Genomic DNA, 27,959 nt, shown 5'->3' with positions numbered 1-27,959 from the left:
CATGTTTCACGGGATTATTACAACTATGATTGCGTCAGTACTTCCACAATAGCCAATGAGAGACAAGTCTACAAGGAGACGGAAGTGATGGAACTTTTGAAATGGCGACCGCGAAACGACAAGCAGCTGTACAGGTTCAGTGAACAACAGAGATGAAGGAACGGCTGGTGGAAATGTGGCAACAACACGACTGCCTTTATAATGTCTCCTCATATAATATCTACAGCAAGTTGCCACGACACAGTATCCCATTTTGTTTACATCCACTTCCCTGTGAGACTACGTGAGGTGCTAAATCTGGCATGATAATCTTAACAATATCTTGTAGTTCATGATGCGCCACGATTTTCAAATCTTGTAGTGTGTGCAGGTTTGAGATTTGAAAAAAAGAAAATCTGTGAAGATTCTCCTTATGTGAGTGATGCAACCAGATTTCACAATCGGTTGAGATTAAAAACTCCTGTAGTCTGAGCCCGGCTTTAGTGTACTAGTAGACTGTTAGGTAAGAGTTAGGGTAAGTTGAATAAGTTGACATGTACTTACAAAGTTACTTATAGTTACTTATAGAAGAATGTCTGTTGGAGGAGCATCAAAATAAAGTGTTAGCAGATATTAAGCAGAAGGTCTACTGATACTCTAATGACTGGTAGTTGACATGTAGTTGCAAAGTTACTTATAGAATCTCTAAAGTGGACAAATCAAAATTGTTACCAATAAAAAAGTTAAAATCTGTTTTAACAAATAAATAAATAATAAATGTAGTTCAAGAACACCAAATTGTGTATTTATGTGCCCATTGTTAAATTATGGAATTATCGGGACAGTTAATCAACTCATAATGTGTTCATCAGAATTAAAGCATTAGTTCACCCCAAAATGAAAATTTCCTAATAATTTACTCCAATGCCATCCAAGATATCCATGTCTTTCTTTCCTCAGTGGGAGAGAAATTATGTTTTTTGGGGAAAACATTTCTGGATTTTTCTTCTAACAATGGACTTCATTGGTTATCATCGTTTTTAAGTCCAAATCAATGCAGTTTCAAAAGTCTTTGAAGTGTTTAAACGGGCTGTACGCGATCACAGCTGAAGAAGAGGTTGTTATCTAGCGAAACGATAGGTCATTTTCAAAAAAGAAAAATAATTTATAGACTTTTTACCTTCATAGTTCAGATTGAGCTGATCAACAAACGGACAGGGAACTACGTCATCACGTTGAAAGGTCACGCCGGCGCCGGCAATACTATTTGAACTACTATTCATATTCATCAGAATGTTAATCATATACTATTCATATTCATATTCACTGAATACTATTACTATATATATAATAGCAAACAATACTATTTGTACTATCCTCCTACGTACGGTCGCATTGTAAACAGTGGGGCGGTACTTCTGCCGGCGCCGGCGTGACCTTTCAACGTGATGACGTAGTTCCCTGTCCGTTTGTTGATCAGCTCAATCCGAACTATTGAAGGTAAAAAGTCTATAAATTATTAAAAAGAATGAAAATGACCTATCGTTTCGCTAGATAACAACCTCTTCTTCAGCTGTGATCGCATACAGCCCGTTTAAACACTTCAAAGACTTTTGAAACTGCATTGATTTGGACTTAAAAACTATGGTAACCAATGAAGTCCATTGTTAGAAGAAAAATCCAGAAATGTTTTCCTCAAAAAACATAATTTCTCTCCCACTGAGGAAAGAAAGACATGGATATCTTGGATGGCATTGGGGTGAGTAAATTATTAGGAAATTTTCATTTTGGGGTGAACTAATCCTTTAAAATCAAGATTATGTTTTATTTGGAAAAACTGCAGAAATATGACAAACGTTGCAAAAGTTCCATGTAGGTGGTGTGGTTTAGTGGTTCAGGCTCAACTGAACACAGAACTGGCAAGGACTTGTGAAATTGCAAGCTGCAATGAGACTGCTTGACTGCAACAAACCTGTCTGTCTGGAAATTAAGTAAAATTATGTTTGCAAGATACCGGATTTGCCAGATTAAATCTTTAGTCTGAGACGCATGTTGGTTCGTAAACTAGATATCCACAACCAGAACTCTATATTCTACAGCAGACAATCTGGTTACAATGTCTACACTGTAAAAAAAAATCTGTAGAAATTACAGTATTACTGGCAGCTGCTGTACAGAATAAAACTAAAATAACAACCTCATGCAAAGCATTCTGGGAACCAAAATCTGAAGGAAAAAAAAAAACAGAAAAAGGTTGATGAAGATTTCTGGTTCCCGGAATGCTTTGCATTAGGTTGTTATTTTATAGTTTTATTCTGTAAAGACAAAGACTTGTTAATGTTTAATGTTCATTTAACTTTGAACAAACTGTTGCCAGTAAATAACATCAATTTAAATCTACAGTAAGTTACTGGCAAGCAGCTGCATAATTACAGCAAATTTTTTACAGTGTACACATATGCACAACACTACACATATCTATACGTGTTCTCTTTCCAAATTCAGAGTCTAACACTCACAACATTATTATAATTATAAATCTTTTTTTCATGTAGGTCTATTATTGTGCGGCATATTTTAGATAAAACCACCCCTAAATGGCACTTAAAAACAGAACAAGCACTGATTTTTTATTTTTTTATTTTTTTATGTCAGTCAGACAATCTCTTCCTGTACACAGTAAGTGGGTGGTTGTTGGTGGTTCTGGTCCAAAGCTGCAATGTGGACCAGACTTATTGTCACTAGTCAAAGGTCTGACAAGTGAGACTAAGTAATGGCCAACAAAGCAAACAAGTCAGGATTGTTTTGGAGAAAAACCTTAACTTGGGACTGGGCAAATCCACACATATACTTCCCTCATCTCCTTCAATCAGTACATTTCCTCTCTCTCTTAGCAGACCAGCAGCATGTCTCTGTGCTGACTCAACCTCTGACATTTCCACCACAGGATCCTTTGCAGTGGCCAAAACATGGGCTGAACAGCAGTGCCGGGAATGTTTTGACTCCTCTTTGTTGTTTGTAATGGCACGAAGACACGCATACGCGATTCCACCACTCCGAATCTGAGCTAAGATTTGTTATGGCACCTGTTTCTACTGTATACTGTGTCATTCATAGTGGTTGTGTGCTAGTCATTCAATAAGAGAGAAAAATGAAAGACAGCAAGTAATTCAAACAAAGTACAGTAAGATGGTACTTTGATACCATGGTACTGAGAGACCACCATATTCATATCATACTGGAGTAAGGTATTAAAAAACTGAATGACCATATCATAGTAATGTCTAAAACCCATTGTATTACCTTGGTACCAATTTCAAAAAACATGGTAATAACTTAAAGGCTACCACATAAGTGAAACAAAAACATGATCTATATGTTCTAAAACATACAGTTGCCTTCATGTTTACTACCTTAATAGGCAGTTGCCTTTTATAAGGCTGCATCCTAACTGAAGTAAAACTTCACAGAGGAATCTACTTACAAATTCATTTATTAGAGTTAGTGGGTTGCTACGCTAACAACAAATAAACACTAACAAAAAATACTCTCCCTTGTGAAAAAGTATACTTTAGCACACTTTTAGTAGGCCTACATATTATTTACAGAATAATATACTTTAAAAGAATATGCTTGAGTGCAAACTGAATGTACAGTTTTCGGACACTTAATTGCATGTTATTTGCAATTAAATGAAATTGTATTACAGTATAAAATGTATATTACATTCAATTAGTTGAACTTAAGAGTTCTACTGGTCGCGAAAATACATAACTTACACAAATTGGGTAAAAGATTTGAACTTGTATAGTCTAAAAAAGTGATGTTGGTAAAATTTTATTTTAAGGAGTTAAGGCTTAAAGGCTTAAGGCATGACACAGAGGAATCAATCCCGGCACCAGGACTCTCAGGGGTCTTGCGGGGGGGCTGGTCCCCCTCGGTTGAAAAACCCCAATACTATATACCTAAAATACCAGACCAAAGTTCCAGGACTGTATTTCTAGGACACTAGTTTTTTGTGACAGTGCCACTAGCCAATTCTACTCCAACAGAGTAAACCTGATTCAAACTTCAAACAAGCAGATGTAAATATTACTCCCACGGAAATTATTCATTTTTAATGATCTTTCTGTCCTTTTTTTAACGTGAGGATGGGCGTGGCCATTTTAAACTTGAATGTGCAAGGCTGTCGGTGCCAGCAGTCTCCAGTTAATTGGTTAGAACAATATATCAATTAAATGTATACAATTAAACAACTAAACCCTAAATAATAAATACAGAATTGAATAGTAAGTGTTATAAAATAATATGGGGGGGGTAACTAGAACACGCTAAAGACAAAACTGAAATGGTAAAACATGAAACCAAGACAACTAAACAAGACAAAACCCTGACAACTGTAGTAATAACAGTACATTATGCATAATAACAAGCAACTAATCCTAGACCAAATCCTAATCCTAATTATATGTAACCGGTACTCGACATGCTCTGAACGGGATTCGACCCGGGTCTCTGGCGTGGAAGGCCGGCGAGCTAACAAGTACGCTTAAGACCGCACACCTCTTGAGACTAGAGTGAGGTTTACACGCACAGCTCTTACTGGCTACATGTTGTTAATTAATATTACTCAGTACTTAAAAGTATAATTGCACTGTAAGGACACCTTAAAATAAAGTGTAACCGTGGTGTTTTTAAATGATAATATCTAAACTTTGTAGCCTATTATATAGTTGCACCATTTCTCTCACTTCATCCGCCATCTTGGATTGAAAACAGCCTTTACATCTGGTTCACTAGGTTTTTCAAAAACGGATTGCTGGTGACAACATAATAATAAATGCCCTTTCCTTCTCCAATTAACCTTTGTCAATGTATTTAATTTAATATGAGGGTTTGCTTTTAGACATGTTAGCTTCATTTATAGTAACTGTGATCCATCTGTTGGTCGACACAGCTGACAAATTGAAGGACTTCCTTCTTCTGTATGCATTATTAATAGCAGTGGTGGCAGTAGCTGCTTACTGGAAATGTTAAGAGCTGAAAACACTCTGCGGTGTTAGCTTAAGAACTAATGTTTACACCACTTTACATTGGCACACTCAGACACGAGGAGCGGACTGCCACTGTTGGGATTGAAACCTGAGAGTGCCTTTGCCTCTGAGGGTAACAGTGATGGGGTAACACCTCCATCTGCTGAGCAACACCATAGATCCACTGCATTGTACTAATGAGGACAGTCATTATCTGTATTTTGCATTGTGATTAATACAGCACCCATTTTATCACTGGTTCTTGGTTAAAAAAACGACTTTGGTACAAATTCCATGTTTGTGGAGTTCATATAATCTAATAAAATAAAATTAAAAAACTAGGATGAAAATGTGATAGTTTTGAACACATCAAATATCTGTATCCCCCACCGTTATATATGTTCCACCTCACAGGTTTTGACTTTCACTGTATTGACATTGTATTGGATAAATATAAATGATATATTGAACTGATATTCATTGTAGTTAAAAACTACCAATTTTAATGGCAAAAAATTTAGCTTTTGTTGGTGAAAATACTAAAATCACACAAATTGCTGTTTTAGACGTTCAGTTTTGGAAACAGGGTGGCAAAAATTGGAAACCTAATAAATAATTAATTTAAAAAATAAAACTGCTCATAGAATATTTAGTTTAACCTCCTGAGGTTCTGAAGGTTAAGCACCTCCTTTCACTGACCATTTGTTGGGAAATAAAAAGTACTAAAAGTACTCTATTTTGTACCTATGTGTAAAATGTTTTCTTTTCTTTTTTTTTACATAGAAAACATTTTCTCTTCCCCTTTAAAAGTTAATGCTTTTTATTTTGCAATTATAAATATTCATATTTATATGTTTAGTTGTATTTTTTAAGCTAATGGCCTAGAAACTAAAAAAAGACAGCAAAAACCATATCTCGCTTAAAAGCTGCTGCAGCTTGCTACGTTTCTTGTCAACCATAAACAGTCTGCTTTTATTTTAATGAACTATATTACTATATAGGTACTATAGATTGTAACTGACCCAGGCTCGTTGTAAAAATTAACCTGTGGCAGCATTTCTGTGAAATTATATTACGCAATTTTAAAAAAAACACTTTTTTTTTTTTTTTGAAAAGTCCAGTAAGTGGCTGTAAAAGCACATTTAGTTTCCAAAATAGATAAGTGCGAAGCTGGCAATGTTTTATTATGCTGGTTGTTGTAAGTATTGCGGCAGGTTGTTAAAGAAATGTCTGTTGAGTGGTGCTTAAAGTTTCATGCTCTATCGCATTTGAAAATAACATACCACCTACACTAAACCCTATGTTTAACAGCCATGCCATGCCATTTTAACTTGCCTCTTCATGTCTTTGATAAAACAATGATGTTTTGTTATACGCAATAGTACTATTTGATTTGCATGTTCAAATACATTAGTACTAAAATGGTAGTGTAATTATTGAAGAATTCCAATTATCATCATTGTAGCGCCCAGGTTTGTCTTATTTTGACAGATTTCTGAGAATCCTGCTGATTGTCAGTTCACTTCCTGAATCAACAGGAGTTTTCAATGAACACAGGAGCTCATTACTACTAATATATTCTCTACGGAATGAATTTCCCTTGCATTCACCCTCAGACACCGACTCTGTCCTGGCATCTGCACCTGCTGCTCACCTGAGACCCACGGTGGGTTCCAGAGGTTGTAACCTGGGAGTGGAAAATGTAAACAACCGTCTGAAGAAAGTGTCTCCACGGGTCTCGGTCAAATAGCTGTTGTTGACTCTCTCAGACAGAAAAGGGGACAGAGAGACTAGCATAGACTCAAGGGAGGGCCTAGGGGTAACTTTACCTTTTTAGACTATAATATCTCTTCTGGATGAAATTCAATAAGACAAACTTCTTTGAATTGAAGTGCTGGAGCGAAGCCAGGTCGATAACAATACAGTCGCTAAGCCAGAGAGAGAGAGAGAGAAATGAAGCTATTAGACTTATCCCTGAGCTTATAACCTACTTCCATAGTTGACACATTTCCACCCCTCGATACCTGAGGCACAAGTACTATGAGGATTAGTAAAGTAGCCAATGCAGTGCAGTGGATCAACACACATAAGGAGGCTGTGACAGAAGCTGACCTTTGCCGAATAAAGCCATGACAGATATTAAAACTAATATCTCAAGGTTCCTAAAGGATGAAAAACGAAATCCTAGTCGCGTAATGCCAGCCAGACCGGTTCAATTACCTGTTTTTATGTGTTCCTCAATACAGACCTTTGGGACTTGGGGCGGAAAAAGGAGAGAGAGCTGCTTCTCAAGACACGATCATGTTTTCAAAAAGTGTCATCTAAGCTGGCAATCCCCTGTCTATTATTCCATCGGAGCAATATAGTCTGCTTAGCACCGTAAATATCCTGTCTGATCAGGGTTTGAAAGGAGCAGGTGAAATGTCAAAGAAACTTGAATATGTTTTGTGTGTGTGTGCGTGTGTGTGTGTGTGTGTGTGTGTGTGTGTGTGTGTGTGTGTGTGTGTGTTATATCACGTTATAATTACTAAGCAGATTTGTTCCTCATAAGTAAACGTCACACCTGTGCTGTGGTATTTTTGTATGAATTTCCAGTAAAACTTTCAAAACAACCTTAAAACAAGGCAACCTATAATAATAATAATAATAAATCCTGAATTATTTATGAATCTAGACGAACTTGTCATTAACATGTCCAGGTCAAATTTTACCTCAACATCATAGAAAGAAATACAACATTTTATTTTGCTTCAAGAAAATTATTTAATTACTCTTCTTTTTTTTTAAGTCAGTTTAAATACTCATTCTTACTGTAAAAATGTAAATTGTAAGGTATTTATACATCATTGTAGTATTTGTTGCACTTTTAATACTAATTTAAATATAATAAATAATTGTAGTATGGTATTCTTATTGTACAGTAATTTCAGAAAACAAATAAACACAAATAAATAGGAATTTGCAATATAATTATGAAACTTAATTTTGAAAATAATGTCACAATGTAAATTTTTGATCTAGATTTGCAACAGGGGAACAAACGATTTACAGCTGGGGAAGGTGGTGTTTGGAAGGGAGTCCAGCTGTTAGTCTTATAATGTGTGGGTGGTCCCAGACGCGCATATCACTACCACCACCACCACATGATTGATGTACATTAAATCATGCACAGATCCATGCAACGAGTATCTAATAGGTCAGCTATGCTTCGCTTTATCACATAAGACCCAATCTCAAAATAAAATGTGCCTGCCAATGCTAAACTAATCCCGTACCAGAACGTTGTGGGGAATACCCTTGTGAAAAAGAAGTACATTTAAAAAAAAAAAAAAAAAAAGAGTAATTATTATGGAAATATTATACTTTAAACCAGTGGTGTACAGTCAGCATATTGTTCAGGGTGATACAAGACCCCACTGCGTAATTACCCCGCTTATTATGCGGCTACTTGGCACATAAGTAAATAATTGAACACACAAAAAAAAAATTTTACCTATTTGATTACTCAAAATGGCCTGCTTGAACGGTTTGTTTGTCAGTTTGTGGTTGTTGTCATGCAATACCAGACCACTAGATAGCATGATTAAAAAAATCAAAAGTATTGCAGGGAGCCATGGAAAAATATAGATGAAAGATGCATGGTTCTGCATTAAGCATGGACAAGTTCATGAACAAGCCAGTGCAAGGTAAACAAAGCAGATGATGAATCCACATTAAATTCACAAATACTGTGTCTACACAAGACACTAGCGGCGCGACGAGACAAAAGCAAATAGAACCCATTATAATCAGTGATGCCTACTGGATGTGGAGCAACACAACAAATCCCCGATAGTAAACTGATGCCATGTTCTATTTCGAATGTAGCCTCTGTTTTGGCAAGGCGTCTCAACATTGTTACCTGCCACGAAATATTAGCTACTGACAATATGAAACCGAAAAAGTTAAGAGGCCAAGTAGATAAGTAGTACTGTATTAATTACAATATTTTATTTAAATCCTATTGAAATTTGCAAATCAAGGTCATGTCTGAGAGTAGCTTTATGTTGCATATTTCTCAAAGAATCCTCTAAAAAATTTTTTTGCATTGATAATAATCAGAAATGTTTCTTGAGCTGCAAATCATAATTTCTGAAGGATCATGTGACACACAAAGATGTTCTTCTTTCAGACGAATAGAAATTAAAAAAATGTCCTGGCTCTTCCAAGCTTTATGTCCACTGGCAATGGCAGTGAATGGATGATATGATTTTGAAGGCCCAAAAAGTGCATCCATTCTTCATAAAAGTACTCCACACGCCTCCGGGGGGTTAATAAAGACCTTCTGAAGCCAAACAATATTTTTGTGAGAAAAATATCCATATTTCAAACTTTATCAACAAAAATAACTAGCTTCCAACAAAGGGCCATATGAATCAATTTACGGCGAAAGAGTAACACTTGACTTGAAACATTACGCATTGACGAACGCGGAAGCGCAGAGGATAGAGCAAAACAAAACACAGATCGCGAATTAGAAGTCTAAAACGAGAATTTTTAAAGAGAAATGTCAGCGAAGCTTGAGTTTGTTGCCCAGCCCTGTTTGTTTGAACCACGAGAGGTGTCGAAGCTTACGCTACTCCTACATCCTACGTCATCGTCAAGTGTTACTCTTTTGGCGTAAGTCGACTTGCGTAGGCCGCCTGCCAGAACCTAGTTATTTTAGTTGATAAAGTTAAAAATATAGATTTTTTTCTTAAACAAATGCATTGCTTCGCTTCAGAAGGCCTTTATTAACCCAATGGAGCAGAAAAGATTACTTTTATGACAGATGGATGCACTTTTTTGGGCTTCAATATATCATCCTCCATTCACTGTCATTATAAATGTTAGTCAACACATCAAATTAAGTGTACTTCTTTAAAGCATGGCAAAAGATTATTAAAACACAAATAATTAAAATGTAATTAAAATGAACTACATTTAAAATATTTTTTTTTATATTTGTGAACTTTTTAAACGTGTCATGAATTATATTTTTTGAATTTCTGTTATGATGGTTCTTTTCCATAACATTGAATGTGGTAATAAAGAGTTGGAAATGCTTTAAACTTTATCCATAAGATGGGGAAAAATCACTTTGATGAAGCAAAGATACATACATATAATATCAACATACAGTTACGTGAAAAAAAAGACAGAAGGACTCGAACCCGAAGACTCGAGAGGTGAACTAATCAATTCTGTATCCGGGACAACAGACTACATAGCTCAGTTTATGGGGATGTCACGGGATGAACGAACGTGTTAGATCGGGAGGTGAGGTAAACACCTCTTTTTTTCTTATTCTAAATGTGATCAACATTTGATGTGTTTGGGGAATTCTGCTGAAATAAACGAAATTACTTCATGAAATTCATGAAATTCATTTTGATGAATGAGATTCAAAGATCCGAGTCAGTAAAATGATCCGAACTTCCCATTTCTAAAGAGCATTGCAATGGGCTGATACGACCTGGCAGCAGTCTGGACTGGTCATGCAATCTCTTGACAGTTTCGGAAGTGTTCGGTAAACCCATTGGCGATTCATCAGTAAGTGACCAGCTTTATCATCTGCATCAAGGGAGATCATCTGTTCATGACTATGCCCTTAATTTCCATACCCTGGCAGCTGCAAGTGGCTGGAATTAACTTGCACTCATCACAACGTTTTGTCAGGGGTTGACACCTTCACTATGGCTACATCTCGCTGCATACGATGACACCATTGGTCTGGAGAAGTTCATCCAACTCGCCATTCGTGTCTCCCATTGTATGCTGCTGATGTGTCAGGAGACCACCCAGGGTCAGCTTTCCTCCCTGCACTGCCAGCCAGAGCAAGCCAGCCATCCAGAACCAGAACCTATGCAAGTTGAATCCACTCGCTGATGATCATATGATCAGTTCATGCTCTATTCGTCCTCCACGTCCTCTGGTGAGTTTTGTCCGAAACGTATGTGTTAGTTCTACTCCACTTACTTCCAAAGTGCTCATTACTGCCTTCGGTGTGTCTATTTCAGTCACCGCCCTTATTGACTCTGGGTCAGCCGGAAATTTAATCTCCAGGGACCTCTGCCGTCTGCTCTGCCACCAAAAGACCTTCAATGAGAAGAGTTACCAAGCCCAATCCATAGCTGGAAAACCTCTAAACTGCAGCAATATCAAGTGGGTCATGCTAGGGTCTTAGCTTTACGTCTTGAAAAATATATCTGCAAATTAATTCAGTGATCAATCCGGCTTTATTCCACATCGTTCGGCTGCAGACAATTTACGTCGGTTGCTACATGTAATTAATGAAAGTAAAGATAAAAATTCCCCTGTGCAGTTTTATCTTTAGACGCATACAAAGCTTTTGACATTAAATTGGGATTATTTATGGAGGGTGCTGGATAAATTTGGTTTTGACAAGAAATGTATTAACATGGTCCAAATAATTTATGATAATCCATCAGCAATTATAGCAACAAATGGCTTACACTCCCAACCTTTTGCTATCTTGAGAGGAACAAGGCAAGGATGCCAATGTTGCCTCTCACCAATGTTATTTGCATTGTCCCTCGAACCTTTAGCACAAAAAATAAGACAAGACCAAATTTCGATGAAGGGTACCCAACAAGCAATATCTCTCTACGCAGATGACATTTTATTACCTAGTTCTGGCATGAAACTCTAGATGGCACAGGCTGATAGGTCTACTTCATTTGATAGTGATCACGTCATTATCTACATAACACAGCTGACTGGTGGTTGTTGCATCAGCAGCCAATGAGCTGCGGCTCAACATTTAAACAAATAATAGTGTTGCTGTTAGCAGTCTGCAGCGTACTTTTAGAACACAACTGGAATGTGATTTCACATCTAGCATGGATATGAAAACAGTTAAAGTGATATAAGCATTTACGCTTTAAATGCCGTTCACAGATTTAGTGGATTACTTTAATGACACATTCATTTCCAAGAGCAATATTTTTATTAGCAATGCAAAATGGGTGTGGTTGATTCAGATGCTTGTCTGTCCGAGTCACGCTAAAAGATCAATCAATACAGTTAAAGCGTCTGTTTATAGTCTTGTGGAGTGATTTACTAGGCATAAGTTGGAGCATTATGCAGTTGTGTCTATGAAGCAGCAAATGGTCTATTGTTTGTCTAAGTTTGTCTACATTGTCTATGGATGAGAAGGTTTAAGTAAAATAAGCACAAAAAAATGATACGCTCTTTTATTTCAAGGGTAATGTTTTCATTAGCTATGCTTAATATGTTGATGCAGCATCAGAGCTCGCTCTTGTCATTTATTATTATTATTCCTTACCAGAGATACCTACTTCCGTGTTCGTCTCCAATCCTGCCTGTCTCCAGTCTCCAGTTCTCCAACTCCCTGTAAGAGGTTACATCTCATTTATTCAGTACCCTACGCTATACTGGTGTGTAGGGTGCGTGTGGTGCAACATACCTGTGTTCTACTGCATCTTTATCATTGTCTTCATGGTTGTTGTCTGCCTGCAAATATACTTACCATACACCTGTTTGAATAAAACTTGTTTATTGTAATTCACTACTTCTGCAAGTCTGTTTCCTGACAACTACAAGTGAACTTATAGGTATACTGATAGTTCTACCCCCTACCATATAACAATCAAAGCATGCATAGCCGTACAATTCAGTCAGTGGTGGGAACAGAGTAAAGTAGATTTGAAGTAAATTCCTATGTACACTACCAGTGGTCTAGCCACAGATACTCAGAATCAGGAACATATGTGTTTTCTTTATAAATCAATATTTTCAAACAAAGTAAGTTTATAAGACTAAGTAAAACTATGTGAAAAAAGTATTTAATAGACTACTCAATCAAAAGAGAAAGCACAACTACAAGCCAAGTATACTTACAATACTTAATTATACTTTTATGGATCTCGATCAAAAGATTCAGTACAAGTACACGCCAAATATACTTTTCGGTTACACTTTATTTCGATAGTCCGCTTTAGACAAACTATTAACTATAAGTAACTTTTCAACTACATGTCAACTAACTCTCATTAGAGTATTACTAGGCTGTAGTAGACTGTCAGAAGACTGTTAGGTTATGGTAAGGTGTTAGGGTTCGGGTTAGTAGAATAAGTTGACTTGTAGTTGCCAAGTTACTTATAGTCAGTAGAATATCTGTTGGGGGACCATCAAAATAAAGAGTATACTAGGCATACAGTCTACTAATACTCTAATGACAGTTAGTTGACATGTAGATGCAAAGTTATATAACTTATAGTTAGTAGAATGTCTAAAGAAAACCGACTTTTCTATCATTATACTATATTTTCAGTCAAGTATAGTGCAATTTTAAGAATATTTCTGAGAAGCACATAATACGTATTCTGTAAGTAGGCCTATACTTTCTTTCTTTTAGTTTAAAAGAAGTATACTAATATCACACTGGAATAAATTTCTTTTTGTAAGGGTAGGATTGTCAAAAGTGGAGAATTGGGCCCAAAATCGGCTCGATTATCTTGTAATGTGCGGGTGCCTTTACTTAAGTGGCCTTTTATTTCATTAACATTATATTATCTGTAATAGTGTTTTAAAATATATACTTTTAAGGTTTTAACACTATTATGCACATTCAATACAATTAAGTGCACTTATTTTTCACAAGGGTACAATGCAGGAAGAGTCTAGCTGTTCTATGTCCTACAAAGTCATTTTGTAAGAATGCTTTTAGTTTTTGAGGCACAAACTGACAAAGAGCAGAGTGACCTTCAAATAGTCTTTCACTATAAGTAACAGCTGTGAGATGGGAAATGGCGCTGAGAGGACACCTGTTCTTGGCAGGGACACAAACATCGAGAAATTGGGTGTACATACATTTTTTAAATAAAACAGTTGATTTGTGTGACAAGACTGTTTATGCTGACACTGATTTGTCCACACTGAATTCAGGAAAGCAGTTTGGGGTATAGGCAAAGAAAACTGCTTGTACATATTCTCTGATTCTCACAAACACAGGTTTACAAACAGCAGTTGAAATTGGTACTTCTCATTGATTTCTGCTGTTCTTATTAAAATTACAAATTTTGGCATTAATAAAGCGAACAAAAGACAGTCTCTTTTTGAACATTTTCCTTTTGATGACCGCCAGAAAATGTCTAGCAGACACTATAGCTATGTCAGGAACCCAGACATTCTCTTTTTGACATGAGAGTATGGATGTTGTTGGCATTAACATGGTATTATAAACTTGGTGGGTAGCAGTGAAACGCAACACATGTGGAATCGTATGGTTCACAGTTTTCCTCCCGAGTTGTTTTCTAAATACAGCAGAAAACAGGCTGCCACTAACCTAATACCCACAGTGGTACTCGTGTAATGACGCAAATGTTCTCCGGTTTAGCCCCAAATAATAGAGTGTACAGAAAGAAATCCACAAGGGGAGAGGGTGGAGTTGAACTTGGGTTTGAACCATGTGTGAAACCAGCCTTGGGACCATCAAATTAGAACAAAACCAATCTGTAAAGACAGATCCTCCTCACCACAAAACACTGCAGCATCCATGAGAAGAATGCAAACTGTGAGGAGATTACCCAGTGGGACAATGAGGCTGCTCTGCATAACATGCTTATGTCACTGGAGAGTGTGTGGTAGTTAGAGAAAGGGCTGAATCATGTACAGTACCTACAAATTATCAGTACAAGTAACATTCACTATTACTGATTATAAAAATACTAAACATTTGTGACCCCGGATCACAAAACCAGTCTTAAGTCGCACGGGTATATTTGTGGCAATAGCCAACAAAACATTGTATGGGTCAAAATTATCGATTTTTCTTTTATGCCAAAAATCATTAGGATATTAAGTAAAGATCATGATCCATGAAGATATTTAGTAAATTTCCCACCTTAAATATATAAAAAAATATATTTTTGTGAGTGCATGCAGCACAATCGTGAACATAAATGAACAACTTTAAAGGCGATTTTCTCAATATTTAGATTTTTCTGCACCCTCAGATTCCAGATTTTCAAATAGTTGTATCTCGGCCAAATATTGTCCTATCCTAACAAACCATACATCAATGTTAAGATTATGTATCCAGCTTTCAGATGATGTATAAATCTCAATTTTAATAAAATTACCCATAAGACTGGTTTTGTGGTCCAGGGTCACATTTATCCACCTTAGCTAAAGTACACAATTGTGTTTTGATGTTTGCTGTCCATATCAGGATGAAACATTCTAGTTGCAAGTCTAAAGGTGATTTTGAATACCATCCAAAATGCAAACTGCAAGAAATGCAAAAATAAATGTTTTCATACAAATTTAGACACTCCACTGATTTGCCACTCATAAGTTTAAATACTGTTCAAATGTTTGGGGGTGGTAATTTTTTTTACATACATTTATTCAGCAGTGACATCCAATTGATCAAAAGTAGCAGCAAAGACTATTACATTGTTACAAAATATTTTTATTTCAAATAAATGCTACACAAATGCTGCGGCTTCCAAAAATATTAAACAGCACCATGTTTTCAACATTGATAATTGATAAGAAATGTTTCTTGAGCGCAAAATCAGCATATTAGAATGATTTCTGCAGGATCATGTGATACTGAAGACTGTAGTAATGAGTAAAATTAAGATTTGCCATCACAGGAATAACTTTTTAAAATATATTCAAATATGAAATAAAATATAAAATCCATCAAACCAGCAGTCAATTTAAATATAAAAGACCCAAGAAAACAACATTAAATGTCACAAATATTTTGTAACAGTGCTGTGCAGAGGCGGCATTCAAATAGTCTTCAGCACTTTATGACAAAATAGTGAAGGCAAGCCACATTTCACAGCCTCTTATGAAATAACATATTATAACATTTCCAAAATTTTACATGCTCTGGACAACAACAACAAAAAAAAAATTGCACAATCAGTGATACCGGGTTGGGTGGTAGAGAGAATAAACCTCACTGAAAGCATCTTTTGATAAAGGCTATTTTAGAGAGTAGAGTTTCCCCACATGACAAGTTTCTCATATACATTGATGAGAGAGTAAAATAATGTACTCACTCAAAGACAGAGGAGAGGAAGAGAGGGAAAAAACTGGCTCACTTGTTTTCAAACCCTGTTACCCTTCCCTCTTAACAGATGTTGTTAATTACACAAGCGTGTTTGACAAAGAGTTCAAATTGCACAGTTTTCAACTCAAACAACTCTCACACAATTATTCTGCCAAGATTAGTGTGCATTGGCACGTCGTTTCATCTATTGTTTGGTTTGTTATTAGCGGCTGTTTTCTCAGCGTGTGCAGATCTGCACTGGCCTCATGATGACTAAATATGGTCCCCTGGTAATTTCTGTTCTTTGCATTGCAGCCATTGAGAGAAACTCCCAAAAGGTTTTCCAAGAGAGTTAGAAGAACTATGTTTTACAGATTTTGTTCAAATGGTGCTGTTTTGTAACAGATGCCTTATCATTCTCAGCCAGGGCATATGAAAGCAGTATGTGTTTCAGAGGTTATTCATGAATCAATTATTGTCAGTAGCAGTGATGCAGTAATCCAGCACGTTTACATTTTGTGTTTTTATTTTGATGTGCATTAATGTACATTGTCCTCATTAAATAAACAAACAAATAGATAAATAAATGTTGCTAAAGGTGGCGTGTGTAATATCTGTGCCACTATAGTGGCACCAAAGGAAATGGCACCAAAAAAAAATGTATTTGAATTGTGACATTATTTTCATAAGCAAAAAAAAAATTGTATTGGCTTAATGTTTCTAAATAGTCTACTTTTGAGTTTTTTGTTATTGATTCTGAGTAGATTCTCATTATTGTATTACAATAAAATAAAAAAAATACAATTATTCTTGTTATTTAAATCAGTCAAAAACACAATATAACAAATACCTTACAATTGACATATATGATTATTTTTTTCATATTGCAGTATAATGAAATATAATTTCCAAATAAGAAATAGTAAAAGTTCTGTAATAAAAATAAAAAAATTGTTTTGCATTAATTCAACTAATGAGATTTTTTTTTTGCATTATGGCAATTTATCATGATTTTTTTTGTATATATGTTTGTCATTTTTTTTATCTGCAAAAAATAACTATTTATAAAATAATTTTCTATTTGCAACATTTTTTGTTACACTTAATTGCAATAGTCTACTTTAGACTTTACGTCTAATAATAAGTAACTTTGCAACTACATGTCAACGAACTCTCATTAGAGTATTAGTAGATTGTTATCGTTCAGGTTAGTAGAATAAGTTGACATGTACTTGCAAAGTTATTTATAGTGAGTACAATATCTGTTGGGGAGCATCAAAATAAAGAGTTAGCAGATATTAATTCTCTAACGAGTTGGTTGACATGTAGTTGCAAAGTTACTTATAGTTAGTAGAATGTTTATGTGAGCTATCAAAATAAAGTGTTACCAAAATAAATGTTATATTCCATTGTATGATTTTGAGGTAAAATATGATCTGAACATGTTGATGACAAGTTTTGTGAGATTCAGCCAAAAATAAAATAAAATGGCGATGAATAGTTAAAATATTCCAGCAATGATTTATTTGTAAAATTCAGAGAAGCTAAATGTCTGCAACAACATGTAGGTCTAAGTCTATTTCAGGTTGCTGGCTTATCGTTTGTGCAAATAGCATAACAGTGCATCTGCTGTGGTGTTTGCAGCACGTTATCAGAAACCCAACTTTACATAAGCTCTCTGCACACAGCCGCTGATAAAGAGGTACTGCGGATACAATGCCACTGTTCTTCCTGTGAACACACAGAAGACCCATCAATATCCTTTCCACTATCTGAGTCAATATTAGCAGGGAGGTATTTGGCCTTGGTAGTATTGAAACACCTCCGCTGGGGTGGGCAGGTGCCTCAACCCTACGTGTAGATTCTAGCACATTGAGTTCACATTCAGCGTTCGTTCTCACCCCCAGTGTGTGTATATGTGTGTCTGAGCTGCCTTGTTGGTGTCACCTTGGCTTCCGTCCCAGGGACACAGCACAGGCTGTTCAGCACTGTTTACCCAACTGCACCTCTGGACCTCACAGAACTCACAAAAATTTAACTCTGTTTCATACCTGCACACAACCGCACAAATTATCATGACTGGCACGCAAGGACAAGGGACAAAATTACAAATAGCCAAGAATGTTAGCAACTACCTTTCCATCCTGAATGCCAACATGTACCCAATTCCCTTAAGTGAACATGGAATCAAAATGGACCCAACTTACTCATTCCTAGTCTTGTTGTACACAATTTCGTCATTGTAAATTCCCAAAAATATGTATCTTTGTAATTTTTTGTCAAAACATTTTCTTCCTTTTGCATTATGGTAAATTGTCATATATTTTTTTGTAATTTAACTTTTTTGTCTTCTTTTTTTTTTTTTTTTGGTCTCAATCCAAAAAAATGCATTGATCAATGAATGCAAATGGTTTCTAAAAATATTTAAGCAAATATTTAAGATATTTATAAGATTTAAGATATTTATTTCTATGAATTTGAGGTAACATATGATCTGGACATGTTCATGACAAGTTTTGTGAGATTCAGACAAAAAGAAAAAATGGTCATGAATAGTTCAAGTATTCCAGCAATAGAGTTGTAAAAAAGTACCGATTTCGGTAAACAAGGCTTCACGAGGCTTTTTGCTTTTATAAAATGGTCACTAAGCAATAAGTTGCTGGCCGCAGTTCGCTTATCGACCACCGGTGTCGCTAATAACAAGGGTTTTTGAATTCTACATATAGCCCATTTAAGTGTATTTCAGTTAGCTGTCTTATAACTAATATTTGTCTTAATTTGTGTAAAATGTATATAAAATATAAGGCTTGTTTTACTGCATAAAACTTGTTTTCATTGAATCTATCTTTAATGCGAGTCTATTTTCTCTTACTGTGCTGGCAGATTTATTCTACGGTGGCCGAGAGAGCTCAATGCGCTGCAACTGAAGAAAACACATGCAAATAGAAAAAACACCCGCAAATTAAGAAAACATCTTCATCAGTTTCACAACACATGTGTGCTCCAAATACTCACAACACAACCAAATACAGAAACGCGCTGCAAAAGTTCACAACACAAACAAATACAGAAACGCGCTGCAAATAGGACAGAACACAACGGAAATGTTTCCGGGGAACCCAATAAGTGACGGACGGACGGCTGGGACGTGCTTATTGCTCGTGAGCATTACCTATGCCCTACTCTCTTAAAAGGGCAGACGGCAGAGCCCTTGAATTGGGCACTTTGGAGGGAGCAGGGCACTTGTGTGCCATTATGTTGATGAAGGGAGCAACGAAAGACAACGTAATTTCCTCATTATTTTCACCTGGGATGTTCCCATGACAACGCAGCGCGTGTCCATCAGCTGAATAGCTGTTCTTATCAGAAATATAGTATTATTGCTGTTAACATAACTGTTGCAAATAAATATACATTTTATACAACAAAGTTTTTAAAATATGCGTTATATCTGTGTGTGAGTGTCTCAACTTTAAAACTTGCCGTCTCATATTTGGACCCTAGCTGCATTCTAACATTTCTTATGAAACTTATTTTAACATAACATGACAAAATGTGTATGCTTCTCAAGCAAACAAACCTGTTTTAAGGACTTTTAGATATTATTATTATTTATTTTTTTATTAAACACTAATTCAAATAACTAATTAAACAATTTAGGCCTAGAATATTTTGCTGTGTAATGCAACACAGATAGCCTATGCGTTGCATTCTTCGCATTGTTACCAGGGACTCTAGCAGCCATTTCTCCCCTTTCATTTTATTTAAACCCTTTTCACATACTGTGATGATGCATTTCCACAGTTATCAACATCGCAAATCTAGTAAAGTTTTTCATATTTTCATTTTTAAAAACTTTAATATACATTTACAACCCTATATAGTGTTATATTACCTTGTCAGTAAATGCCAACAAACAAATTAACGCTGCTGCGAGGGTGTTGGTTATACAACCGCAAAGGATTGACGGCAAATTTGACATCTTCTGACCAACCTAATCAATCTCTCTATATTTTTAGATTGTCCATTGGCATTATCTGGCTTCTTATATGGTCAGTCATCTCACTGAGGTCAACCACTGCAGAGCAACAGTATGTCCCAGGCCCAAACCTTGAATGTCCCAAATTTCGCCTTCGCCTGAAGCCACTTAATATATATCCCATCATGCTTTTCATTTGACCTCACCATCAGCCTGAAGAGGGCAGCCTGGGAGATCGTTCTCTCCAGTGTCAGTTGTGTTGAGAGAGCAAGGTCACACCTGCAGGTGCCTGGCGGGGTGATAGATGATGTTTCTTTAAACTTTAGAGAGCATGGTTCTTAGGGACCGGCTGTTTACTCTCTCTTGAAGTATAATGGGCTTCTTTGAAGGGGCAGAACTTGGCAGACCTCAGACTGGGAGAATACCGTGTGATTAGTTAATGACACATTCGGCTTAAATCAAGCATAATCACCATTAGCCACTCAGGCAGCTCACATCAGCTGTGGTATTTCCTACTATTGGCAGAGCTGCTTTTAATAGCTTTGCACATTGTGCAGGAAAAACAGGAAAGAGGTTGAGAATGTGACAGTTGCATTGCCAGCCCTCATTTAGACTTCATTAAATTACAGCTGGTCTGGGCCTGAATCAGCAGAATTGAGAAAGGAAGTTTGATTCTTTTCCACAATATATGTTCTTGCTGGAATGACAGTTTTCGGTTAGCTAGTCTTCTAGCCAGGATGAGGTGGTAACTTACGCTAGTCTGTTTTGATAGTTTTGTATTGATTTGGGTTATTTGTCAGGACCTGCTGGCCAGCTAACCCTTGTGAAAAAGAAGGTGCGCCCTCAATGCGCACTTTTGCCGAGCCTGCACTGATGTGAGCTCCACAGCAGACTTCTTCCTGACAGTCAAAGCGGCGTTACGTCACGAAAGTGCAAGACTCAAAGGAAGGCCGCGAGTGTTTAGGGTGCCGTTTCGGGACAGGGCCTAATTGTACTGAATGTGCACTTGTAGAGTACCTCAAACTTTTTTTTTAACTGCACTTGCATTTAATATAATATTAATTAAATAAAAGGCCACTTAAGTGTACTTAAAGAGAATACACTTTCATGACTATGTTTCTTAACAGAAAGTACACTTTTAAAAAGTGTTTTACTGTAAACATTTCATATCATTGTTTTAATAATCATTTGTCATGCTTTAAAGTACACTTATTCTGATGTGATTTTAAAGAAATAGTTCACTTCAAAATGAAAATTCTGTCATATTCACTCGCCCTCAAGTTGTTCCAAACCTTCTGCTGAACACAAAGGAATATATTTAGAAGAATAACCAGACAGTTGATGAACCCCATTGACTTCCATAGTAGGAAAAAAAATGGGGTACATCAACTGTCTGGTTACCATCATTCTTCAAAATATATTCTTTTGTGTTCCGCAGAAGAAAGAAATTCATACAGGTTTGAAACAACTTGAGAGCGAGTAAATGATGATAGAATTTTAATTTTGAAGTGAACTAATCCTTTAACCATATTTCAATGTCAATTGAAGTAATATTGAAACTTCCCACTAAAGTGGGTCAAAAAGCACTCTTTAAAGTGTAACCGCTGATTTTAACCCCACTTTATATTGTTACAATGTCGGTAGTAGGCTATATGTAAATTAACGAAGTTTACTCTTTTTCTGTGTTACCTGGACCGAGAAATTCACGTTTATTTGTAAGGACTTTTGACAGCTCCAGGGCTTTCGTGAAAACTACAGATTAAACTTCCGCATTTTTGTATCCCCGTGCAACAGACAGTCGGATCGACAGAGGATTATTAACAGAACAGTTATTGTACGTAGATTTGTGACTGAAAATTGTATCGTTCTCTGTAAACTCTTTAAACAGCATTATGGTAAAAATGGAACACTGTGGCAACAGCTTTCTTACCGGTTGTTGGCTTACTCGTTGTCGTTTTGCTTCAGGTGATTCCGAGGAACTTACAGAACAGCAGTTTCTTTCAGTTTTATTCATCCGTTTGGCCTAAAACACTGTGTTCGTGGTCATCCAGTTTGATGTTGACTACAAACGATCTCTCTGTATACGATTCTTTGCAGCTTTAGCCACGCACTGGATTCTTCACTGGAAACCGATAGCTCACTCACGCTAAATGTTTATTATTTGAACTGTTGCACTCGGGAAATATACAAGTCAACCATTACGACTAAAAGTTTGCTAATAAGTATTTCATACTAAAGCAGGGCGGTATTTGACTCTGGTCAAGCGTATCCATAGCAGACTGGTGGGAGTAGCCTTGGATGGCACCATGCCCAGTGCATTATAGATGTTGAAGTTCCTATACTGGCAAAAGGAAGGGGGAAAAAAAGCCCTTTTTTCTTTCTTTTTTTCTTCTTTTTTTCTAGTCAGGTAGCGCCGATTCAAATTTGTTTCGCCTTTCTACTGCATAGAAAGCCAAGTTTTATTAAAAGTCCATTTTGCCAGTGATGAAGTACAATTTTAAGTTCTACTAATTGCATTTAATATAAATTTAAACTATGTACAGCATTTGCAAATAACATGCATATCATAATAAAGAGGGTATATTATTTCTAAACTCTTTTTAAAAGTATGCTAAAGTGTGCTTATTTTTTCACAAAGAAAAAACACCAGCTAAACTAGCTTATACCTACATTTTTTGTATGTTGTAAATTTTCAGCCCTGTATGATTGTTTCTATTACAATGTGACTGTCTACAAAATCAAACAATATACACTCATTTTCTGGTCTTAGTCTGGTCGAGGCAGACTGCGCGGGATCATCAGCTAAGACTTTAGGCATGATTGAGAATTGCTCCTATATTGGTTCTCCATTAGACTGTTGCCCGGAAAAGTCATGTGGCATTTTTAACTCTATTGACAAGTGGATAAAGCAAAGCAATTGACAAAACGACACAGTAAAAAGCATTTTGGCAAATGGACAAAGAAAAGCAACTAGCAAATGGTTCTTAAAGATGCAATTTAAAATGTGCATTTAAAAATCATTTTTAATTGTATTTACTTTTGTATTGTTTTAACTGCATTTTTAAATAATTAAATAAACTGTTAAAAATGTCAGTTTGTTTTTCAATTTAAAAATGATACATTTATCATGACTATTAATTTGTCCTTTTAAAAAGTTTTTTTATTTTATGTTTGAATTAAATTGATAACTTATTCTGATAACTTCCTTCATTTGATTTTAAATGTTACTACCAGTCCAATACTACTGAAACGACTTCAAAATCGTGTTTCACCTGGGGTAGCAACAAAATATGTACTTTTACCATCACAAAGTGACTATGGACCTGCATTACAGTTCCACTGTGCGTGTCAGAGAGAAAGAGTCTGCATTCAGGTGCAGTGGGTTCACGGGTCATATGAGCTCCTTTGCTTGCATTTTCTTTTGCTCCAGAAGCAGGTATGACACAGGCATAGGATGTTTAAAGGAGAGCAGATAATCTTACAGGCTGCAAGGATCAGTTAAGCTTCTTGTCAAGTGCTCCTCTTCACAAATCTGGCCCTACGGCACAACCGTGAGATGTCAGGGTGACAGTCTAGACAGCAGCTGTCTCACTGAGAACTTTTCCAAAACTCCACATGAGACATCAGTCCCTCCTACATGCAGGAATCATTTGTCTCTATTCAAGCCCAGTCAGTAGGGAAGCAGGGCTTTCGCTGCATAGTTTGCTTGAAGATAAGGGTTTCATTGGGCCGTGTGCCCCACGGAAACATTCCATCAAAACTGTCTTCAAAGTAAATACGGGCATTGACGCTTGCAGGCATAGAAGTGTTAAAGAGCACCTGTCAGAACCCATATAGAAGCTAAACAAGTTGAAATGTAATAGTTGGTCATTCATTGCCATTGTTTGATATGTTTCTATCTATATTATTAGAGGTGCTTGCATTATTATTATTATTACTACTGCTCATATTAGTGTTAGATATCTAACCTTAAGTATAAAACTTTGGCACGTAACCATAAACATTTGAAATCATGTGGCTTTTTGAGGTGTCCTTCTAATTTCTAAGCAATGAGACTCAGTTTTCATTTATGGATGATAAAATGGGTTTTAGAAAAATCATAAAGACTTACTTAAGAGGGACCCAAGTATAGACATATCTATAGACCAGAATATCATAGACACTTGGAGTGGGCAAACACCCAAAAGACACTTGTGTTGTAACTATACTAAACAGTCAAATGAATCTGATTGCTTTAACTGTTACTAGCATTCATGTAGTTATTTATTGCGATTCGTATAACTGTGTTAATTTGTTTACAGTTTTAGAGGTTGAGTAGCATTCCACCCTCATGTTGTAAGCCAACAGGGTCATCTGTTCAAAAATAAGCTGTCTTAGAGCGACACCTAGTGGTCATTTTGTGCTGTAGTTTCTTAACACTGTAGAAGTTGATAGCGATTCTCATTCTCATCAGGCTTAGATACAAAATGGATTCTTCTTCTTTTTTCTATAATGGAGAACAATATTGGTCTAGTCTGACTGATTAATGCCTCCACCAGTTATAAGAATATGTTTAATTCATGATGCAGACTGTGTTGACTAAAATATGAACACAACTGTGAAACCACAGAAGGAAAACTATACCATTCAAAAGTCAGATTTCTTTTCTTGAAAGAAATTGATACTTTTATTCAGCAAGGTTGCATTAAATTGATCAAAAGTGACAGTGAAGACATTTTTAATCTTACACAAGATTTTTATTTCAAAGATAAAAATAAATAAATAATGTATCATGGTTTCCACAAAAATATTAAGCAGCACAACTGTTTTCAACAATGAAAATGATAAGAAATGTTTCTTGAGCAGCAAACCAGCATATCAGAATGAAGTGTGACACTGAAGACTGGAGTAATGATGCTGAAAATGCAGCTTTGATCACAGGAATGAAATGCATTTTTAAATCAATTGAAATAGAAAACAATTATTTTAAATTGTAATCATATTTCATATTTCATAATTTTAATCTTATTGAACGATAGTGTATATTTTTAGTATAGTGTATATTCTTTCAGGACAAAATACTTCTTTAAAAATACATTGACGTATTTCTGTTTTTCTTAATTCTATTATATAACCCAAATGAAATGGAAATTATTGTGTTCCTCTCTTATTCATTTTAAAGAGGAAATGTTGCTAAAATAAATAAATAAATAAATAAGCACAAAAATGACTGAAATTAATCCTAATTCTACATTAGAAACTGCTTGAAAGTTCCATCCATATAATCTATCCAGCCAGTTTTGGTTTTGCAGTCTATTTGAGAGGTTGGAGGACGAGAGCATGCTGTTCTTCCCAACAGTGTTTTCCAGCTACTTCATTCAGATCATAAAAGTGAAGGGCCCAGGGTTTACTACACCCTTAACCACAGTTACAGTGGACTCACATCAATGTTGAGCCCACTGCATACGAGCTTCCCACATACAGCCATAAAACACAAACATCACACGGAGAAGAGAGCCTCTCCTGACATTCTATAAAGTGTTTATTTCATTGGAGGGGAGAGGACGAGTGCAGAACGCCACACTGGAATACCTTTCCTTAACCTTCAAACTCTTCTAACACCATTGAACAGCTAAATCACTTTGCCTAAATAAATAAATGCAAACATATGTCAAGCTTGAGAGGCATAATGTAAGGTGGAAGTTCATTTGATGACTTCATCAAAACTGTCCTAATTATGAGGTAAACCATTCACTTTATTTACTACAACAAGATTTTACAGTAAAATTACTTGTATTGTCTTGTAAAATATCAAATTGATTTTTTTTTTATATTAACTTTAATATAATACTTTTTGTATTATTTTGTTAATTATAATGTTCTTGATATATGGTAAGGTAACTTACTATTAACCAATTAACTTGAATTATTAATGGTTTTTACAGCACACTGCCGTACTTTTTGTTAATGTATCTCATCACATTTTATGTAAATTGCATTCAACAAATAGAATGAAATTGAGAAAGGCTGAGCTGGAGATGATTCTATGCAATCAAACAGCCCAATGACGTCAACCTCATATAAAACGCTTATTAGACAGTCACTTGGAGTGTAGGGACATGCATTGAAGTAAATGTGCAAAGCAACTCTTTAGGCATAATGACCATAAGAGAAATGTTTGTCAGCTGCTTTGCTAAAGCCAGCTGTCGTTTAACTGGGTGGAAGTCTGAGGACTGACTTGATCTCGCTCATCTCCCTTTCAAATGCAAAACACACACTTCCCTCTACAGTGTGTGTATACAGATGTTCCTTAAAACCTATAATCTGCCATTTGGGAGAAATCTGAATTCACAGCCTTCAGCTACAAGGCAGAAACGTTCTTCAGGAAATATATGTAGCGACAGCTGCGGTCCGCTCCCACTAAGACTGCTGAATAAACCACTGTCTTGGATCAAATCCATTACACACCACCTCAGCATGCAATATCCATCATGAAGAAGGACCTTTAGGAAGGTCTGAGCACTTTGAAAGCTTGGCAAAATTTCAAAACTCAAGCATTTGGTCAGCTTTCGCACAGGTTTCGTTTTAAATAGGCCTATAGCAAATTGGCATACACAATTTTGAATGGATGTGAGTGAGAAGTATAAATGACAAAAAAAAAAAAAAAAAGCCACTTGCGATTAACCATAAAAACTATATTTAATTAGTGTGAATGAATTCGAGGCTGTAAGGCATGGAAGTTGGCTACAGTCTGTTCAATACATCACACTGGAATAGTTCACCCAAAATGAACATTCTGTCATCATTTACTCAGCCTCATGTCAATCAAAAAATGCACAGCAGAATACAAATTTTTTTGAATGCAACCCTATATAACTTTTGGCCCTCTAGTGGTTGGAAAATAAAACTACAAGTTACTTGGAGGAACATTGTTTTGGTAATTACGTGAGTTGTGCTTTAAAGCAGGGCTCAGTAATTTCGGGATTTCTGGCTTATTCTCGCTTTTTGCTCGCAGGTTTCTCTCTAGAGCTCCCCCTACAGCTTCGGAATAGATATTTGACAACACTGTTGTAAAAACTCGTTGGCGATTCTCAGACACCAGAGGCTAGTAGATCAACGACATCAAAGCAGATGGGACATTCTTTAAAACGTCTTCTTCATTCGGGTTCGAACAGCGTGAGGGAGCGCAATAATGACAGCATTTTAGCAGATTGCTTTTGGCCGTAAAGCAATTCGTTACATCGCGAGACCTGATATCACGCAATACTTCCTGACGCGGCGGCCGGCGGCCCGCCGGCTCAAAGTTGCAAGTGCGGATTTTCCGCTCACGGGCACCAGGGGGGTGCGAAACGACCACCATTCAACCCGAAATAAGTAATATAACCATTCCAGTGACTCCGAAGCTGTTCAGTTAAGGTAAAAAAGTTACTTAGTTCACCTTTAAATCCGCTATTCTGCATGGATGAATCCGACAACTTGAGGCGCACAGATGGACTCATGGTACAGACGGATATCTCAAACATATGTCTTATGAGCAGGTGACGTGACGTGAAGGACAAGTACGGTAACCCTTACTCTGAATTTGTCCTCTGCATTTAACCCATCCAAGTTGCACACACATTAGGATCAGTGACAGCAGTGGCCAGCCATTGGCTGCGGCGCAGGGAGCGATTGGGGGTTAAGTGCCTTGCTCAAGGGCACCTCAGTCATGGGTATTGAAGGTGGAAGAGAGCGCTGTTTATTCATTCCCCACCTACATGTTCCTACCAGTATTGAGAATCGAACCCGCAAGTATAAAGTAAGCAAGTAAAAGTATATTGTTGTTTTAAAGTAACGTTACAAAAGTTTAGCAGCGCTACATTAGAGGTAGCATACAAAGATAGAAAGGCAATAAGGCACATCCGAATTCAGTGATTGT

The 27,959-nt window shown here is 36.4% G+C and overlaps 1 long non-coding RNA gene across 2 annotated transcripts in view; it reads left to right on the top strand.

The window, feature by feature from the left end:
- Positions 1–9,899: 9,899 nt before the first annotated feature.
- LOC311069905 overlaps positions 9,900–27,959 on the top strand; it is a 39,774-nt gene continuing 21,714 nt past the window's right edge. The window contains exons 1-3 of one of the 2 annotated variants that reach the window (XR_014603576.1): positions 9,900–10,965; positions 11,051–11,195; positions 12,343–12,581. This is a non-coding gene — a long non-coding RNA (uncharacterized lncRNA). Of the gene's footprint in view, positions 10,966–11,050; positions 11,196–12,342; positions 12,582–27,959 lie in introns of those variants that run through there. The other variant, XR_014603575.1, reaches the window with a different exon arrangement.

This window comes from Abramis brama, assembly GCF_963993115.1.
Source record: "Abramis brama genome assembly, chromosome: 19".
NCBI lineage: Eukaryota > Metazoa > Chordata > Actinopteri > Cypriniformes > Leuciscidae > Abramis > Abramis brama.
The sequence above is the reverse complement of the archived record's forward strand: the minus strand, read 5'-3'. Positions and strand labels throughout refer to the sequence as shown.